General features: G+C 28.5%; 1 long non-coding RNA gene across 3 annotated transcripts; it reads right to left on the bottom strand.

The window, feature by feature from the left end:
• Positions 1 to 568: 568 nt before the first annotated feature.
• LOC117133683 lies at positions 569 to 14,382 on the bottom strand. 3 transcript variants are annotated; one of them, XR_004457623.1, is made up of 4 exons: positions 8,974 to 14,382; positions 8,851 to 8,884; positions 7,836 to 7,950; positions 569 to 7,761 (listed from the first exon to the last, which is right to left on the bottom strand). It is a non-coding gene; the product is annotated as an uncharacterized LOC117133683 (long non-coding RNA). The 3 variants fall into 3 exon arrangements; XR_004457622.1 differs by having other exon boundaries at positions 569 to 7,950; XR_004457621.1 differs by having other exon boundaries at positions 569 to 8,884.
• Positions 14,383 to 22,068: the final 7,686 nt, after the last annotated feature.

Raw genomic sequence — 22,068 nt, 5'->3', positions numbered from 1 at the left:
TATGTCCAAATCTATTAACCATTTAATCTATTAAAAAAAAGTTAAGTAAAATTTATATTCTTAAATACAAGAAATTTAAGAAATGAAAAATTTAATTTTTTTTTCAAAATCTAAATATCCGAACCCGATCCGAAATAACCGATTTTGAATTAAAAATACCCGAACCTGACCCGAAGTATAGAAATATCCGAACGGGTTCTACACCTCTATACCGAAATACCCGAAAATCCAAAATACCCCACCCGAACCCGAACGGATACCCGAACGCCCACCCCTAGAATCTATTCTATTAAAATAGAAGTCATGACTTTTTTCATGTGTGATTTTTTAATTTGGATCATCTTTTAGAAATTTTATTAAGGGGGGCCTATTGGAAATATAATTTCTGTGGAGTTTGAAAATTTTAAGAGTTAATAGATTTTTAAAGTTAAGTAGATTTGATGAATTCTTACCCAATGTATTGTATAAATTGTCATTTATTATTATAGATTTTCATATATACTTTTCTTTCCAAACTTATCTTTTTATTATTATTTTTTTTTTAAAATTCTTTCATAAAATAGAACTATTTTGAAAATTAAATTAAATTTTTGGTTTTTTAATATTTTGACATTTTGATTTGTCTTTTTTTATTTTGGTTTTAAAGCTTTTAAGATCAACCTATGAATTTTCTCATGATTTTATTTTAATATCAAATAGTTATATTTCATGAAAGATTTTTTTTTAAAGTGCTATTTTTATAAATTTCTTTTATCTTTAGTTTTCTTTTTACAATTATCTTTGACTTGACAATAAAAATGTAAAAAATCTTGTTGTGTTTGTGTTTTTGTGTTTTTGGTACATAGATTTTGAGAATCCTATGACTATATGTGATATTTGTAAAGTTGAGTGTTATGAGTAAAACTAGAGAAAATTTATGTCCCAATAACAAAAGAGTTTAATAAAATTGCAAAGTCAATAAAAACTAAACTTTTTGAATAACATAGGATTTCCATAAAATTTAAAAGTCCACAAACCAATAACAAAGGATTCTAATAAAATTTTAAGAATTCATTAACCAATAACAATGAAATCTCTAAATTTTAAAATTCCTTCCCAATAACCCCTCATAAATGTATTTTATTAAAACTAATAGCACATAGAATCTTTGAACTACTTTAATCATAATATATTTTCATTTTAAATATAAAAATATATATTAAAAAATCTAACAAATATGTATGAAAAGATTTTAACAAGATCTTAGTTTTCAAAAATTAAATTTGAAACATTATTATACATTAGTATATTCAGTTATTGTTTATAAAACGAAAAAAATAAAAACTATATCTTATTTTTATCTCTTATATAATCATAATCAATCATAACTATAAATATTTATGTTCAAGAATATAATACATTGGTAAGACGGTTTAACATTAACAAACTATATAATACAATGTATAAAAATTAACATGTGTTTCATTAAAGCTAATAACATAAATATTCGTAACTACTTTAATCATGATATATTTTCATTCAACAATATATATATTTAAAATGTATTCTAACAAATCTGTTGATAAATATTTTAATATTCAAAATTTTATGTAAATATTTTCACTAATTTTTTAATTAGCATGTATTAATATATATTCAATTATCTAAAAACAATTATTATATTGAACTAAAACTTTTTTAAATATAAAATATTCCTGTTAAAAATATAATATGACGACACAATGACTTAATATTAGGAAAATATTTAATACATGTATAAAATTAAGATTTTTCTATATACAATAATATATTATCAAAAATAAATAAAAGTAAAAAATATTGCTAAAAGAATATCCAGCTTTGAAAGACGGGTAAGAATTTAGCATAAATTAAAATAAAAAATTAATTGTCAAATATGTTGTTTCATGCATATATTAATTGTTTAATAACTAAACGCAAATACAATAAAATAAATATATAATAAGAAGTAACAAATACATATGACGGTTTGAAATGATTGATTAACTACAACATATAAACTATAAAATTATTAAATTATTGTATCTGAAACAGTTATATGAACATTTGAATATATAATTAACTTTTTAAACAGTATACCCCTAATGATCTAAAATAAATATCTACTTATATAAAATTAAAAGCAAACATCCGCGCGGTTGCGCGGATTGAGATCTAGTAAAATACTATTTTTCATGGATGAATTTGTGAACTAATCAAGTTCTCAATAATCATGAAGAATATAGCACTTAGCCACCAGGGCCGTCTCATGGTTTATAAGGGTTCTTAGGCAAAAAAAAAAGAAGATTTAGACTCTTTAAAAGTTAAAAATATGATTTTTGTTTAATTTTTTTAAAAAGTATATTATTTAAAATGTTATTGAATTTAGTATGAAAGCATATAAAAAAAATTTAGAAATACATGTAAATTTATTTTTCTTTTTAACAAAATTTGTTTTTTCTTTGAAAAAAACAATTTCTTTAAATAAAACTGAATCCTAATATCATGGGCCCGGGGCAGTTGCACTGCCCGATCTTGTGGTTGAGCCGGCACTGTTAGCCGCTTATCATGGAAAAATAACTAAATTACTGTTTTTTCATTTTTTTTATCTTTCTCATTATAAAAACAAGATTATAATACAATTTAACTATTATTCTACTTTCTCAATATGGTATATACATAATATTATCAGGGCCGGTTCACAAGAGTGGACAAAGTGTGCACTTCCTCAGGGCCTGCGAGCAAGAAAGGACTAAATTTTTGTAAACAAATAGTTTTGTTTTGAACAAATACAAGTTGTTTAATATTTTTAAAAAATAGTACATTAATTTTTTTTAAAATCATAAAACAAACAAAATCATTTACATATATATTTTATCAACTGGAAATTTGGTTTATATTTTTTATAATTAGATTTGTTATAAAAATCAGAAAATAGTATAGAACTAGTAAGATAATATAGATAGACAACATAACATATAACTGAAAAAATATATGACCGTTGAGAAAATATTAACATATACGATAGAATGACAATATGTTCAACACAGTATGACAAAATAATTATTATTGTATTTATATATATATTAAAATTTATCTGATTCAAAAAATTCAAATCATATATATGTATCAAAATTATTCTACTCTTTCAGTTGAATTTAAAAAATAATTTATTATATAGTTTACAATTTATTAAGAAATAAGATTGAAAGGAAAAGAAATAAGCAAAAACTAATAAAAAGAAATAAATAAGAAGGGTAATATAGTATATATTATTGAATGAAAGTGATTTTTCAAAAAAAAGAAGAAGTGATTTTCAACTCGAGGCATTGCCTATTTTTTTGGAGTTGTTCTTCGTTCAAGATGGAAGTATAATCAGTATAAGTAAGAGTTTGTTTGTTTTTCTTTTATGGATAATTGTGTACATGTATTATACAGGGTACATATTTATCCAGCGTTTTTTATGTATTAATTATCCAGTGTTACTCTCATTTTATTTTAAATTATTTTATCATAATTTAAATAGTAATTGCTTTCAGTATCAATGAGATGAAATGAAATCTACTTTTCAAGAGAAATGTATAAGAAATAATGTCGAGCTTACCCTTATTATGCCAATATTATGCCAAATTATTTTATCATATTTATCCAGCGTTTTTTATGTATTAATTATCCAGTGTTACTCTCATTTTATTTTAAATTATTTTATCATAATTTAAATAGTAATTGCTTTCAATATCAATGAGATGAAATGAAATCTACAAAAATCTACTTTTCAAGAGAAATGTATAAGAAATAATGTCGAGCTTATCCTTATTATGCCAAATTTATTCACATGAATAGATGTTAGTCGTTATGCATACATGATCATACTGCATGTGCATTTGTTGTTATCATATTTTCTGTATATGTTCTCCAGCATAATCAGTCTCATCTTCGTCTTCACACTCATTTCTTAAGTACTTTTTGTTTTTTATATTCATTCAATCTTTATGTCATTTTGAAGTTTTGAGGTCAATCAAGTGCACAGTTCACATAAAGTGATGTGCTATCTCCTCTTTCTTAATGTTTCTCAATTTTTGTTATTGTTTTTTAAAATAACACAAAAAATGATGGGAAAAACTAGACAGCGGAAATAAACCAGATCTGTGTGACGACGATGGTAGATCTACCTTCTCTGGATCTAACAGTTCAGTATATCGACAATACGGTGGTAACACCGAAGAACTTGTACATGGAAAGAGTTTTCGCGAGGGAGAATTTAGTATGTGGTAAGGAACCAAATTTATGCAAGATCTAGTGATAGGTATGGAGATCTGTTCTAGCAAACACTAATCAGTGGTCTGCATATTTAATAAAGAATCTCATGTGAATAATCTAAAAAAGACTATATACTACAACTAACACATTTAATTTTTTGGCTATATAGTTAATATTGTATAACAATCATTATCTCTAATCATTTCTACATGTAGCCAATATTCCATACATATGAAAATGTTGTTTTCTTGTTTTTAATTTTCAAATTGGTGTTATATATAATACTTCACCTAAATGGATATATGGCTTTTGTCCTTTATTCCTTGTTTTTCTTAAAATTATGATCTTTTTTTTCATAATTAAAATATTGGATGCCACATTTAATATCCACGATGTCATTTGTAATCCACTATGTTAGTTAGAAGCTATAGAAAATCACAGAAAAATCGCTAATATATACTGAAGATGGTTATTGAAGATGATATCCCGATTATTTAATGAGTGTATAATCTACACATTACTGACACTGGTTATTGGTTATGTTGTCTGGTTATCCATTAGATACATTGTTAAAAGTTTTCGACTTTATATTCTAAAACACATAAGTTTTCATGAATAAATGACTGTTGGAATATTTTGAAACTAGGTGAGCATGGAAATATGGGCAAGATAGGCTCTTAAAAATATTTTTCACTTCTTCGTGGAAAATGCATGAAGATGGGCTGATAAAGAGAAGCCATATAAATAAAAAAGCATAATTTGTTATAGGCTTAAAATCATATATACCATCAAAAAAGAGATCAGCCATCCAAAAGAGAAAATCAAATAGGTCAAATCTTGTCTTGTTGGAAATGTTTTTTATTGTGTTTGATTCAGTATACCGCTGCAAATAAGAGTAACCAGATATGTATATATGATCATGTTAAAGGCGCATATTTATCCAATGAATATCTTAATCATGTCCTAAAAAATGACATTAAAATATCTTGCCCATTATTTTTGACTCAAGATAAGCATATCATCAAATATTAATGGCTACTAGAGCCTTTGACCGCGCTACGCGCGGAAAATGCTTTTAAATATTTTAATTTTAGATGATAATCTACGATAATTTGCAGTTAGCTTATATTATTTAACATATCGTATATGGTTGTTAATTTAAATATTTATATATTTTAGGATTAATGTTCTTTGTTCCTACATGATTTTCTTTTCCACTTGCTAATGTTCAATAATTTTATAAAAAATTATTCTTTCATCCTATATAATTACTCTCACAAATGTGTATTTACAATAGAATTTAATTTCTTAAACCTTCTGTTTAATTGCATGTTTTCTATTGTCTTTGTAGTTAGATGTAGCCTCCTTCTTATTATATTTTTATTCTCGATTTAGAAGTTTATCTTTGTATAATGTAAATTTTGTCATTTATGTTTCCAATCATTTTTGGGCCATCTTTTTTTCTATATGTTTAATTATATTCAGCTTTTAGGTATTATGATCTTCAATTCTTTTCATATTTATATTTTTATATTCTTTTGGCACATTCTTATATGAAGGATTTTGAGTTGAAAATTTACTTTGCAAACTTTATGTGGTGAATGAGCAGAATCGCTAACTGAAACTAAATTATGGTTTAATTTGGATTGGATATTCCAATTCTTTGACCAAAAAGAAACTGAAACCCCAAAAAAAAACAAAAAAATTGCTGGACCCTTCAAATTTTTTCTTTTTCTGAGAGAGAGAGGCAAGAGATTATATATTTACCTGCAGTATCTATGGGTTGGTCATTGGGTGGGTTATCCATTCCGTTGAAACATCGATCCTTACAACCAATCTATTACAAATTAGGTATATGTATTAGGATACTTTGGAAACGGGAACATTTCTTGGACGTATCGAAGGGACATATGAGTTTTTTGGGAGAGATGGATTTTTTAAGATTTTTTATTTTCTACGCAAGAGAAATATGAGTTTTTGGGAGAGTTTGATTTTTTTAAAAAAATTTCTTTTCCCTTTGAAAGGATATAGTCAAAGATTGTAAATGTTGGTTTAATGAAATATATTACCTTCCTTTTCAGATGAAGATTTTTCGTAAATATGGGATTTTATATAAAGATTCCTTACAAAATTAGTAACCACGTATCCTTAGAAGATTTTGTGAGTCGTGATTTCTTAAAAAATCTAGAAGAAGTATTGTGTTGGGTTTTAACTTTTAAAACAGCTTCATGGGCTGAGGACAGAATTATTTGGTGGTCAAATATTTAATTGTTTCCAATCACAACATGTATGCTTATTATGGTGCATAAAAGTTAAATATGGTTTGTGTGTGTGTTCCTGACTCTCTATTAGTGTTGTTGTGAAACTACAGTGTTCAACAATCTTATAGGCTTATCTTTTGGTGGTCGTAGAACTCATGGAACTCCATATATCTGCTGGAAATTGCTTCTATCTCTGCTATTGAGATTGTCAAATCTAGAAATTCTAATCATGAAAAAATGTTGCAAACAATACAAAAAAAAAGTTAATGTAAGTATTGGTTTAATGTTGTAGTTTTTAATATCTAATAACCCAAAAAATTCAGAACATGAAAAAATTTTGGAAATGAAAGTTTAATAAAACTTTGATTGATAGAAAGTGAAATATTTTTTTTAAGAGATCAAGAATATAGAGAGAATTATTGTAGTAGACTTCAGCTCAAAGTTTAGATGACCACTTCATGAGTGATTACTAACTTTGTTTCTCCGGATGAAGCTTTGTATGAGATCAATAGTGCTGTCACAGTAAAATCGAATAGCAGGAGTTGTGGCGAGTATCAGTTTTCCTGTAGTCATGTAAGAATAAAAAGGGTGTTACAATTTAAAGACAATTTTATGTTCTATCAAACCGAGAAGCCATTGTGAACCACAAAGTAAACCAAAAATCCATATAAATATATAAAAAACATGTTGAAGTGGAAGTTTATGCATTCTAATAACTAAACAATATCTAGATATATCTCTAAAATAATTGATAATTATTACCTTTAAATACTGTGGGATTGATGCTTGTAATGATTACAACTTTGTATTTCATGACTGTCATGCTATGTAAGTCTCTAAACTGGGCAGACACATTGTCCATTATTGTCAAGCGGGCCATTTTTGACCTGCAGGAATTGTGTGAATATATATAAGTTGGCTTTACGCAAAATTTTAAATAAACGGTTGGGTTTAATGTACATTTTTTTCAAAAAAAAAAAGTTCGGTACATGTTTAGTAGTAGACCAAGTCTGACCTCCGTTGTTGCCCTCGGATTTTTGAAATCGTTACCTTGAAACATTCTTATTTGTCCAACCACATCTGGGATAATGTTTGTCTTTCATGTCAAATTTTACTTTTTAAGAAATGATCAAAATAAGTGGTTGTTTACCTGGCAAGTTGTTGGTACCAGTGGCTATGTCGATCAACTGTTTGTATCGGAGGGGATGGAATGTGGTAAGAGGCATCATCGGGATTTTTCCCTCTATTTGTATAACCGTTGTGAATCTTGTTGTGGCATTTTTATTGTATTTATAAAGTAATAAAAGTATCACGTACCTTGATGTCAATACAAAGGACCGATGTTCCAAGATACTGGTTTTTTTTTATGATTGAAAATACGCCACATACGACATATTCGAATCAATTTTGGTGACATTAACAGCTCTTTTTGCTGAAAAAAATAAGAGAAAACACATTACTTATATGGAGAATAATTTTAGATTATCGGATCACCCAATTTGATATTAGATGAGAATAACACATTTCTTTCAAATATTTCATAGAATACAGTTTTATGAACAATAACTTCATGAAACTCCTAAAGTTTTTGTTTAAAACAAAACCTAACTAAATAAGTCTCTATTTTCTGTTAGACAACAGATGGTTGACCGTTTTGTCATTTAGTTACATTATCTTTATATTGGCTAAGACGCAACTTGGTCTTCCAAGTTTAAATGAAAAGCCTGAATACAGATTGCAATACGCTTTGACATTCATGGGTAGCACTATCTTTAGGTGACCATTTTAATTTTCTTATGATTGAAAGATTATCAATGTGTATGAGTCAGACACTGATAAATGATCCAGAATTCTCACCTTTTGTACAGAATATATAATTCTCGATGAAGACCTATCAAAGATCTCTCAAATATATGTTTTCACTTTCTGATTCAAAAAGCAAAAGCCATAAAAAGGTAAAAAAGGAGATTTGTACGTGAATGGACCAAAACCAAGAAAGCTCGAGTTTTTTAGGTTCTAACAAACAGAGCAATGGAATGAAATATCATAATTTCCACCACTAGAAACAGAGCAAAACATGATAAGATCTCATCAAAATCCTTACACTCTGGTGAAACCAAGAATCACAGATGAGTAATGAATGACCAAAACATAGAAAGCTCAAGCCTTTCATATTATAAAAACAGAGCAAAATCGAATGAATATCATAACTTCACTGCATAGAAACATCGCAGAACATGATATAATTTCATCAAAAGCCATACACTATGGTGAAACCAATCTACACAAGACTGACCAATCTGAGACTGAACAAATATTAATGTAACAGTACCTGTTCGGAGCAGGTGAGAATTGGAGAGAAGCGTCTGGTTGAGGGAGGCGTTGAAAATTTATTGGTTAATAAAATTAGTTAGGTTAAGTGGTTCTTTTTTACTAAGCAAAAGAAATTTCATACCCGTAATTGTGGTTTCATCGCCATGGATTGAGCTTTGAGTGGTTCTATGGTTTTGGTTTGTACGAAAGAAAGAAGATCAGTAGAAGGTATTGATTGATTGAAACAAAAGTATTGATTGTGTAGAAGTGGTTCTCGGCTTCTTTGCTCTTCGATCGGAGAAGACGAAGTGGTAGAGGTGAGGATAATCATTATCCTTCGACGGTTTTTTTTTTGTGATCTGTGAGGCCCGTCTGACGTGTCAAATTACATGTTCCTGATTGGACCGAATTAAAAATCCAACTTGGACAGCTTCTCTGCTCTCTATATCTTGCTTTTAGTATTGTAGATTGTATTTGATATCCTGTAATGATATTTTAACCTTTATGATATTAGTGTAAAGTCAACATCTTCATCTGAGTAATCATTTTGTTTACCATTGTCACATATTGAATCACTCATTAATGTTTTCTTTATTAAACGTCGAACTCGTGTTTTGGATTTATGGTTTATCCTCTAATTTTATATAGTTTGTAATAACAACCATTTTACAATCGCAAACATCTAACATTCGATGATAATTCATTGTTAATTAAATGATGAATTAACATTATTTCTTATAAATTGATGTTAAATCATCGTTAAATTAACAATCAATAACATCCGAATCCGATTTTAAATAGTTGTTCATTTAACGATCATTTAACTATGTTAAAGACCATTTCGATGATAATTTAATTATGTTAAAGACCATTTTGACGATAATTTATCATTGACGATTAGTGGTAATTTACCATCAACAATTTTACAAAGATGTAACGACGATTACTTTCTTCATAAGAGTTACGTCAAAGATACAATAAATTTATTTGCGGAAATTTATTTACGACGATTTTTGACCTTGAAAATTTTAGGATGATTTTATGACGACTAGTATTACAAAATAGGCTTAAGAAGATATTCATCATTAATGTATCTTAACTTCTCTACTACTATGAATTAACGACAAAATCTACCAAACATATGTTTTTGTAATATGTATATAGTTTTGAACTCTATTTTCCAACCTTGATCATCATCCTCTTTGTCATCAAACGTTCATATTTAGTTTGATGTTCTGATAATTTATAGTCCTTTGCGTAGGACCGCAAAAACCGTGATTGAAAATTACGAAACAAAAAGCATATAAATGATAATATAAAGACTTACAATGTTTAAGAAATCGTAAGGAAATAGACGAATTCACGGAGTCGAGATTTGATATCATTCCTTAACTCAATAAATCGCCCGTAATGTGTGACGGTTTTATGCGATTTTTGAATCTCATGATACAACCGTGATTAGACCGTTTTGCAACACCCGAAACAGAATCTACGAACTAACTACTACGATATACTCTCGACACACTTACTCTAAAAACAAAATCTAGAGTATTTTTTTCTAGTGAGAGAAAGCTTGGTTTATGTGTGTAGTGAGAGAGATGAATATGAGATAGTTGTGTATAAGATAGAATGAGATGTGAGATTATGGAGAGATCATGGTGGTATTTATAGAGAAATAAACTTGGTCACCAAGTTAGCTAAACTTGGAAACCAAGTTGGCTTCACTTGGTCACGAAGGTGGCTAAATTTAGCCACCAAGATGACTCCTTTTTTTTTTAAGATATTCAAAACCTTAACCCATTAAATTTACTCAGCCCATTGGGCTTGCAAAATGAGTCCAATAATTCCCATAATCATTCACATAAAATCAATCTTTTACTCATCCCATAGGGCTTGCAAAAGATTTTCTATTCACACAACACATTTATTACTCAACCCTTTGGGCTTATAATAATTGGTCCAACCATCCCCCACATGAATAAAAATTTACTCTAAATAATAGAGTAGATAGACTAAGACTCACTCTACAACTAGACCTAACACTAGACTTGACAAACGGACTTTTCGAGAGTATAGGCGAAAAACTAACAGTATATGATGTAGTAGCATTTTCCAGCTTTGAACTACTCATTGTTAATACCTGTCAGAATTACTTTTCAGGTGGTGAACATGATGTCTTGAACCCCCCGAAATTTTATGTAAACCGAGTCAGCAGATATAACATAACTGCGATTTCTTGTAGAGTTAAGTTCTCTATTGTGTTCATTTTGGCTGTGAACTTGTCTGGTTAGTCATGAGTGAACTTGGAGAGTATAGCCTTAACTTTGTTCTCCTAGAAACGGTATCATTTCACACTCATTAGGTGATTGCCATGGGCGCCTATCATATACACAATAAAATATCATGTAATACTTTATATACATGTGTATGAAGGTCATGGTCTTATTTCATTAAAAGCCAATGCTTAACCTTAAATTTACAGGAGCATTGTTATCATCTTGAGATATGGGTAGGTTTCAGCGCTTTAACAGATTTTGTTTGATTTAGTTGTCCCTTTGAACCAACTTCTTGGGATCTCCAGTCCCGCTGGTAGGGTTTCCATCAAACATCCTTTAATTATAGGTAATAATCCCATCCCTTTTAATGATTTTGATACTTAATCTCATGTTAAACCTTTGGTAAATAATCCACAAGGTTGTCAGCTGACGTTTTGAGATCATAGTTTCTAATGGTTTTATGTCGTCTTATGTGATGCGACTTACCATTATAAAGAATATCCAGTTCCGCCAATTGACTAAGCGTATAGCTGAAATGGTTTCTCCGACATTGTAATATCTTCTAAAATTTACGAAATCAATCTGCTTCTTCAACTTATTTGTTTAAAGCAACGAACACAGATTACATTGTGAATCTGGTCATATTTGGAAGATTTCCAAGATATTGTTTTATCTCCAAGTGTAAAAACATCTCCACTCATGGATTTCGAGTTCTTAGATTCAGATATCCAGTATGCATCATTGTATCTTTCTAAAACTCTTGGTTTTTTTACCTTAGAACAGCCCATAACTTAGGGTGTATGGCAAATAATTTAACACCCTTGTTATGGATTTTGCTAAGCACGCCCACATTTTGAAGTATTTGTATTAACTTACATTACCTTTTCAAAGTACATGGCTTTTTGCCAATGTTTGAATGTGGTAAGCAACACTTCCCCACATTTCCTGAGTTAATTCAGGATCATGCATGCTTGCATTCATCTGTTATGAGTTTAGAACTTTTGTTCCGCAATTTCATTGGATTCTAATGAATAAGAAGCAATTATTATGAGGAATAATGTTAATTCTCTTAAGAACACATTTATTCTCATTTAAGTTGCCATATATCTTCCATTATATTATGGAACATTGACGCAAAACTACACTTCATGTGTCAGTTTTTATCAAATTGGTTTGAGATTTCACTTCTTCTCTATGTAAACCAATATTGCTACAACATTAGCCATCCTTGCTACGATGTGTGTCAGCTTTTTGAAATTATCTATTGAACTTCTTTTAAGCAAGTTGCTTTCTAAAATTAATGTATAATTTCATATGAACATTAGGCTTTCTTAGTTCTTTTGCTCAATCACTTTTGTTTTATGTTCACAAATGTGAATATCATATGTTTTGTGATTTGCATATTTGACTTACTTGAAAGTCAATTTTTATAGCTCGTAACCTTTGCTTGTGAGAGATAGATTTTACTGAAAATTTCCAATTTATCTATAGACCTAGTATATCAAATTAATTAATATACATGCAGTTGTTCTCTCATGCATAAAGAATCACAGCTCTTTGACTAATATATGATAAACATATAATTCATCAAAAGAAATTTTGTCATTGCAAAACTCTTTGAGCGTATGTTCTATGCCTTGATTTGTCCATAAGGAAACTCAAAGTTCCATGAAAGTATTCAACTCACTATAGGCTTATATAGTGGTTTTACTAGGCGTAGACAAATCTTCACATGAAGACGATCCAAGTGGATGACCATTCCCAATAGGTTTGTCGTCTCACTGGTTATATTCGTATAATAAAATATTTCATGATTATTTGAACACAATCTTTCATCTTAAAATTTAGATTTATTCAAAAGAAAATATTTGAACACAATCTAAATATAGATTTGATTTATTCAAAAATAAATATTTTATAATTATTTAGACACAATCTTTATATATAGATTTATCTATATGGACACAATCTTTATATTTGGATTTATCCATTGTAGTTATTTGGACTCAATCATTAAATTTAGATTTATCCAAAGGTATTAAAAAGCTTTGTCTTATAATATTTATCCAAAAAATATTAAGAATTTAATCTTCAAAGATTTATTCAAAATTATATTAAACTCAATCTTTTAAGATTTATCCAAATTTTACAAGACTTATCTTATGAGTTTAAACTTAACCCATTTATTGACTTGAAGTCATTGACATCAATAGTCATTATTGAATATGTTCACAAAATACAAATGGTAGTAGTTATTGAGAACTCAATTCAAATAAGCATTCTCAGAAGTCGTGTAAAGCGTTCTTAAACGATAATAATCATTCTTGGAATCGCTAAAAAACGTTCCTGAACTTTTAATATTCGTCCTCATAATCGCTTTAAAGTGTTCTTAAACGTTTAATATGTGACCTAAGAATCGCATAACAGCGTTCTTGAACTTTTAATACTTGTTCTCAGAATCGCACAAAAGCGTTCTTGAACTTTTAATATTTGTTCTCAGAATCGCAAAAAAACGTTCTTAACTTTTTAATAGTCGTTTTTCAGAATTTTCCAAAAGGCCTTCTCAAATACTATTTTTCTTTAGAAAAAGAGATCGCGAGCCTTTCAAAGAATGTCGCGTAAATCATTTTATAAATATGATTCGTCTTTTTATTCCAAAACGTTCTAAAGAATAGCTAAATAGCGTGTTTAGAACTGTTTCAGATCGAATTAAAAAACGTTTTTGTAAAACTATTTTATAAAATCGTTTTAAAATATTGTTTGCAATATTCAATCCGATTCAAGCGACAAGCTGGAAGCGGATTTATTGAGTTAAGATTGTAGGACCAAGAAAATCCTGATTGAAAATTACAAAACAAAAAAGCATATAAACGATAATATAAAGACTTACAACGTTTAAGAAATCGTAAGGAAATAGACGAATTCACGAAGTCGAGATTTGATCTCTTTCCTTAACTCAATAAATCGCCCGTAATGTGTGACAGTTTTATGTGATTTTTGAATTCCAGGATACAACCGTGATGAGACCGTTTCGCAACACCCGAAACAGATTCTACGAACTAACTACTACGATATACTCTCGAGACACTCTAGTGAGAGAAAGCTTGGTTTACGTGTGTAGTGAGAGAGATGAATATGAGATAGTTATGTATAAGATAGAATGAGATGTGCGATTATGGAGAGATCATGGTGGTATTTATAGAGAATTAAACTTGGTCACCAAGTTAGCTAAACTTGGAAACCAAGTTGGCTTAACTTGGTCACCAAGGTAGCTAAACTTGGCCACCGAGTTGGCTCTTTTTAGATATTCAAAACCTTAACCCATTAAATTTACTCAGCCCATTGAGCTTGCAAAAGGAGTCCAATAATTCCCATAATCATTCACACAAAGTCAATCTTTTATACAGCCCATTGGAGGAGCAAAAGATTTTCTATTCACACAACCCATTTATTACTCTGCACATTGGGCTTATAATAATTGGTCCAACACTTTGTTGACCGGGGTTAGTAGTTTTTTTTTAATTAATCACTTCACCGAATGGTAAGGCTTGTTTTGTTTTCTTCGCTTAAATTTTTTAAAGATATAAAGAGTATGTAGGTATTATACATGACACTAGATAAAGATATGCGCCTTGCGCGGCATGAATATTGTATATAGATACTATTTTATGTATTATTATTTATTTGTGTTCTTATACTTATATTAAATTAATGAAAGGTCAGTGACTATTATATATATATATATAACTAAATTAGTGCGGACATATAAATCAAAATTATATTTTTTATCTTTTATATTGTTTATAATTAAATTTAAATTGATATCAACATCGATAAATAGTATATTTTATTAATATGACTATTTATTAAATAACTTTTTCACATGGTTTTATGATCATTTATATTCTTATCACAAAAAATTGAAATTTGATAACAAAATTTTCAATATGAAACTTTTAATATTTTCTACTAATTTTTAATCATTTTTACAAATTCAATGAAAATTTGAAACTAAAATATTAAATTCTTAGCATTTGTTCAATAAAATTTTTGAAATTTAAATATTTAAACATTTTATATAATATATAATTTAATTTAAACGATATTAATATATATATATATATATATATATATATATATATATATATATATATATATATCTTGTTATAGTTTTATGAATATTTCTATCTTGTTATAAATAAAAATTAAACCATTGATCACAAATTTTCAAAGTGAGATATTTTAAAGTTTATTAATTTAAATTCTTTTTTTAAATTCAAAATATAACATATATAGAAAAATCGATTTTTTTATTATTTGGTTAATTTATTGTCTAATTTATTTAAATAATAATAATATAACAAAATAATAGAGGATGTATAAATTATTATCAAATCTTTATTATTTAAAATCATTAATTATCATATATTTTGATTAGATTAGTTAATTCCGTATGTTCGATTTAAGGAAATAATGAAGAATATTTTTATATTAATAATTAATTATATGTTTAGGTTAATAAAAAGTATACTAGGTTTAGTTAGACCAGCTTATTTTTCTAAGAATTTTGAAACTGATTCTCGTGATGACATGTGTTATAGTTCAAATGTTGTAATGTTATTGTTTTAATATATAAGAGTTATATATATATATATATTTAATCTAATAATTATTAAATAAAACATTTTACTCATATAATTTTATGAACATTTGTATATTTTTATATATAAACATTAAATTATTGATCACAAATTTTAAAAGCAAGATTTTTTAAAAGTTTATTAATTTATATTCGTTTTTAAAAATTCAAAATATAACATATATAGAAAAATCAATTTTTTTTTATTAATTGGTTAATTTGATTTTCTAATTTATTTTAATAATATTATTATCAAAAAAAAAATAGAGGATGTATAAATTTTTATGAAATCTTTATTATTTGAAATCATTAATTATCGTATATATTTTGATCAGATTAAGGAATTCCGTTTGTTCTATTTAAGGAAATAATAAAGAATATTTTTATATTAATAATTAACTATATGATTAGTTTAATGAAAAGCATATTATATGTTTAGACGGACCAACTTATTTTACTAAGGATTTTAAAATTGATTCTCATTATGACACGTGTCATAGTTCAAAAGTTGTAATGTTTCTCTTTTAATATATACTAGGTTAAGATCCACGCCTTGCGCGGGATGAAAATTATATATATAAATAATTATATATTATATGTTTTTACATGAAATAATAAATATATATTGAATAATTAAAAGTCATTAACTATTATATATATAATTAAATTGGTGCAAACATATAACTAAATCAATTTTATTAATCCAAACAATATTTTTTTCTATTTGATAGGATATGTAATTAAATTTTAAATGATATTAACATACATATTGAATTTTTAATATTAATGTCTATTAAATGATGCTTTCTACTCATATGATTGTTTGATTATTTGTATCTTTTATAGTAAAAACTTTAAATTACTGATAACAAAATTTTCATGGGATTAATAATTTTAGTAATTTATATATATTTTTTAAATTAAGTTGTCAATGTTCATTCAAATCTTTTATCAAAAAATTGTTCAGATTAAATTTTAAAACTAAAATATTTATGTATTTGATATGGTTTATAATTTAATTTAAAATTATATATATATATTTTTTTTAATTTATTAATCTTTATAATTATTTAAATTAGATTTTTTACTTCTATGATTTTGTAATCATTTGTATTTTTTCATAACAAAAATTTTAAACCATGGATCACAAAATTAGAATGTGAGACTTTTAACAGTTTTAGTAGATTATAATCATTTCTAAATGTTCAAAATATAACATATACAGAAAAATCTAGATTTTAATTATATGGTTGTTTAATTTATTTTAATAGTTTAAAATTAAACAAATATGATAGAAGATACACTATTTTTTATCAAATCTTTATTATTCAAAATCATTAATTGTCATATATATTTTACCGCATTAGGCAATTCTGTAAATTTTATTTAAGGAAATTATAAAGAACATTAATAATAAATTTATGATCAATTTAATAAAAAGTTTATTATATAATTAGATGGACCAACATATTACTCTAGTGATTCTAAGAATCATCCTAATGATGACACGTGGCTACAAAAAGAAGTTGTAATGCTTCTCAAATAATATATAGGGGATATGGGATATCTATGAGCCAAAAAAAAGAAGAACAAGACATAATTACATAAGAACAGAATTAAATTATTTTGAGTTGATCTCCATTTGACTTCGACAATTCAAATCTGAATCAGAAAGACTAATTAAAGTGAATGTGTGACAATATATGCATGATGAAGGTGATTTTCTTGCATATATCACTCGTTCTCTTTCGTTATTGCAGGTTGCGACTTTTGGGAATTAAGTATGAGCAAACATTGTTTGGTTAGTAGTGACGCATGAGGTTGAATTTTGTGCACTGTCTGGACGGTGTTCGGTGAATGTGTTTCAGTAAATATGACGGCATCCATGAAAAAAGAATCTAACAGTTGCGCGTATTTGTCATGTTGTTACAGGATTGCCTTTATTGTATTTGTTTAATATTTGGAGCACTGGGCAGATAAGAAATGAGTGCATACAAACAGTGGCGGATCTAGAAAGTTTTATAATAGGGGGCAAAATTTTCAAACTTACATATGAAGCACACTTAACCCTAGGTTTGAGATTTTATGGAGTGCAAATTTATCCAGTTTCTCCAAAATTTGTTAAAAATAGTATAGAAAAACTTTTTTTTTTTTAATCCATAGAGGGCAGATGCCCCACCCTTGTTGGCTGTACATCCGCCACTGCATACAAATCAACAAAGCCTCAAGTTTTATAATGGTATTTGATGTGGATGGTTGGGAAAAGTATGGATGGGTACATGCTCATGAAACCCACGGTAAAGGAGTGTTGCTTGATTTGGATAGATAGTTTTTTTTTTTTTGCTAAAAGGATACATATTTATCCAGTTTTTTTTTTATGTATTAATTATCCAGTGTTACTCTTATTTTATTTTAAATTATTTTATCTTAATTTAAATAATAATTGCTTTCGATATCAATGAAATGAAATGAAATCTACTGGATAGATAGTTAATATGCAGAAATGTTTGTGGACGGTGTTTTGTGGATGCATATATACGGATATGACGATATCCGAGAAAACAATCCACCACTTGTGTTTATATGTCATGGAGTTTTAAGGTGGCTCTTATTGCCTTCGTTTTAAAACTAGAGTACTCAAAAGATAAAACTCATTGAAGATTATGGTTTTAGAGTGGCATATGATGTTGGTGGTTGCTGAAAGTGTGTACGAATAGGAGTGGTGTGATTGTGTGGATATGTAGTCGCCCCCATAGAATGATTAATAACATTAATCTTCTTCCTTTTTAAAGCACTATAGACTGATTCCAATTTTTTGACAAAGTCCATAGTTTTTTGCAGTGTACCGTACCGACTATTACAAACATAAAACAATTAGCACGCTGACCAAAGTTAACACTAAGCCTTAATCAAAATCAGAAGAGAGTTGTGACTTTTCACATGTTGCCTATAACCCAGACACGCTTTTCTTTCCCGGAGTCATGATCACCAGTGTTGAGAATGGAGGTTGTGATGCCCGAAATGAGAAGAACCATGTCGAGATTCAGGTCGACGTAGGGTTTCTGGGTCAAACATTTTAGGCTTCAGAAAGGCTTCGACTGATCGAATGATCTCTTCTAGCATTATGGACATGGTGCATCGAATAGTGCAGGGTGAATTCAAGAAAATTTTAATTTGGAAGGGATTAATGTTCGTAATAAATTATAAGATACAAGAAAATTGGTAACTTAAGAAAATAAGTTGTACAGTACAAGTTAAAGGAGAGAGAAACTAAGTTAAAAGTATGGCTGAGAGAGAGTAGTAAAGAGACATCACTTGTGTTTCAAGTTGGTTGTGTGTAATTACTAATTAGTACTTTCAATTGTGTGTCTTAATGTAGAATTCTCTTAATCGCTTTTCCTATTGTTTCGTGTCTCATTTTATTTTATGATTCCGCAAATCTAAAAATTCCTAGATTGTGCCTAGTGATACTAAACCTTACTTCAAATTGAAGCTTAGTGATATTATAAGGTTAATTGTTTGTTTATGTTTATACTAAATCTGGAAACGGGTAATACATATTTTATGTAATCAACATTTTTACACACATTTTTGTTTCAAAGCCCGTCAATATACCTCTGGTACGTATGCTCTGTGCTATTCCCTCTTGTCCATCTAGATTGAACCTCTAAAAGGCCACAAAATATGCCCATGTAATTATATCCAAAGTCGTAATCCATATCATTTGCTTTATTATATCCTATGATGCATTTTGTGTGTGGTTTTTTTGACACTTGTTGTCATCCAGTTTTATATTTTTTTCATAGTAATATATATGGATATTAAGATGCATGTTTAAAATGTGAAATATAGTAGTGAGAGTCTCATAAACTCAAAAGTTTTAACTGTTTTATTATCTTCTTTCTTATCTATGGTGTCCTCCAAACAAAGAATACAAAACAATAAATAAGCAACATGACCAGATCCTCCTTTTTTTTATCTCTGCCTTTGCTAACTAACTTACTAAATAAGTAACTAACTAACTATGTATAGACGATGATTGGAAACCGTCACACTGATGCATGCAGAGCAGATCATGCCCACACTCTTCATAAGGTTATGACCACTGTAGTCTCCTCCATTGCCTCCTTCCTCATATTCCAAGATTGAAGCCACAACAAATGTTGCAGTTTCACCATTCATAGCATGAACTCTCTCTGTCTGCAACACTTATTAACAGAGAGGCACAATGTCTGTATTCATAGTGCGTGTACTTCTTATCTTGTTTCTGCTCTTGGTTTACTATGATTTTCTTCAATATGAGGAATATGACTCTTAAATCTATCAACCCTACTGTAAAAAAAGCATAAGATGTAGTTCCAAAGTTCCAAAGTTCTAAATTAGCAAACCTAGGGTACATGAAGCTAAGCTGATCACCAATGTGACGGTATTCATCCAACGTTGGAAGTTGATATTCTAATATCTTATGTTTTTTCCATAGATTATAGAAGCAATGAAAAGAGAGAGAGAGATTGGAATATCACTGTAGTCACAGAAATAATGCTCTTTGTGTTACCTTTCGGAAATTCAGGCATCATCTTTTAACTTTTTTCTCTCAAAGTAAAAGTCAAGCTTTTTGATATTGGTGTTGGTGATGGTTCACGTTCTGAATTTGATAGGCCATTGAAGTATGGATCAGCTAGTGCATGTAAATAAGAAAATCAGAACAACAAACATAGTATCATGCATGTGTTAGAAAATGGACATAAACCAAAGTGATGTCTCTATTACATCTGCAGCCAAAAAAAGTTTTTGTGATCATTTAATTAGAACTGAAGGGAAAAAATAATTACACTCAGTCGTCGTTTACCTTCAAGTTATGTTTATCTGCTCCATCTCTTTCTTCTCCGCTTGGTAAGTTTAAGTTTTGATCTAACGATATGCAACATATTGGTTTCGTGATCAGTTCTTGAAATGAACATCCAGGTACCAGATTCCAAAGCCAAATAATATTCACATACACCTAAATCTACTACTACGGTTCACATATCATAAGGAACGTAAAATAAAAGCTTATTTCTATCTATTATGTGGAGAGTAAAAATAGATAGAGAGCACGCAAACCTTCTCTTGGAATTCAAAGGCTTTCACAGCTGTTATTGGTATGATTGTGAATCAGAACGCTAATTTTGCAGGAACACTTGTACTGGCCTAGACGAAGATCATCAATGTGGTGTAGGTAACCACAGCTATTCCTAGCGATATCATCAACGGTTTTGAGAACTATTTGTTTTGGTATTCTTTTGTCACATATGAAACGTCTGAGATGGTGGGGTAGTGGAGAGGGAGAGGAGAAGTATCGATTGATAACATAATACATATTTATTGTAGATGAATTTTATCACTAACGCTTTGAATTAGTAACGGTTCTGTGAATCCACGACGTCGGCTATATTGGCGAGAAAGGTGTAGATGAGACGCGAGGGTTTTAGATATTATTGTGGGTTCCACAAACTTGCTGATGTGGCGTTCTATATGGAGAGAGAACTGTGCCATTATATATAAGACTAGTGTTTGCCCTGTGCTACGCACAGGAAAAAAAAATTCTTACTAAAATAAGCACATTTATTTTTTCTTACTAAAATAAACACAATGGCTTTAACATATAAGTTTAACATGTATTAAAATTAAATTTTTGGGTTAAAAATGTACTAAACCACATAGATCATCTATTAATATTTTTAGGTGTCAAGAGATGACAAAGAATGTTATATATATTTGCATAGTCATAAATTATGTATAATATACATCTAGAAAATAATAACAATTTACGGCAGTAATAAATTAAAATATCTTTGTTTACATATTACTTTAATCTCCTCTACACAAAACACTGCCGATATGCTATCATCAATCTTCACATTCCCTAATAAGGTAAGATGTTCTAGCCTTTTTTTTTATTACCTTATATCCATGATAAACCAAAAAATATCACCCACAAAACTCAATAACATTGCAACTTTCCATGGTTAACTGAAAGTAAAATGATAAAATATTTACTTTAGTATTTCCATGGTCTGATTTTTAAAATCTATTTGTACAGCCTGGTTGTCCCTAACTTTCTTATGAATAATCCACTAAAACGAACTTCAAGCTGAGTCATACAAAAAGAATAGAAGAATGACATTGAGAAGATAAATTTGAATTGGAATAAAAATATTCATAATGCTATCTATTTGTTGCTAACACAAAACCCAAAAAAAATTGAAGAGATGAAACGATTGAGAATAAAGAAGAGAGTGCAAATAGGAAAGAATTGAAAATTATATAGAAAATGTAACAG

Source organism: Brassica rapa, chromosome A04 (genome assembly GCF_000309985.2).
Source record: "Brassica rapa cultivar Chiifu-401-42 chromosome A04, CAAS_Brap_v3.01, whole genome shotgun sequence".
NCBI classification, from domain to species: domain Eukaryota; kingdom Viridiplantae; phylum Streptophyta; class Magnoliopsida; order Brassicales; family Brassicaceae; genus Brassica; species Brassica rapa.
This window is presented reverse-complemented; position numbering and strand designations above follow the sequence as displayed.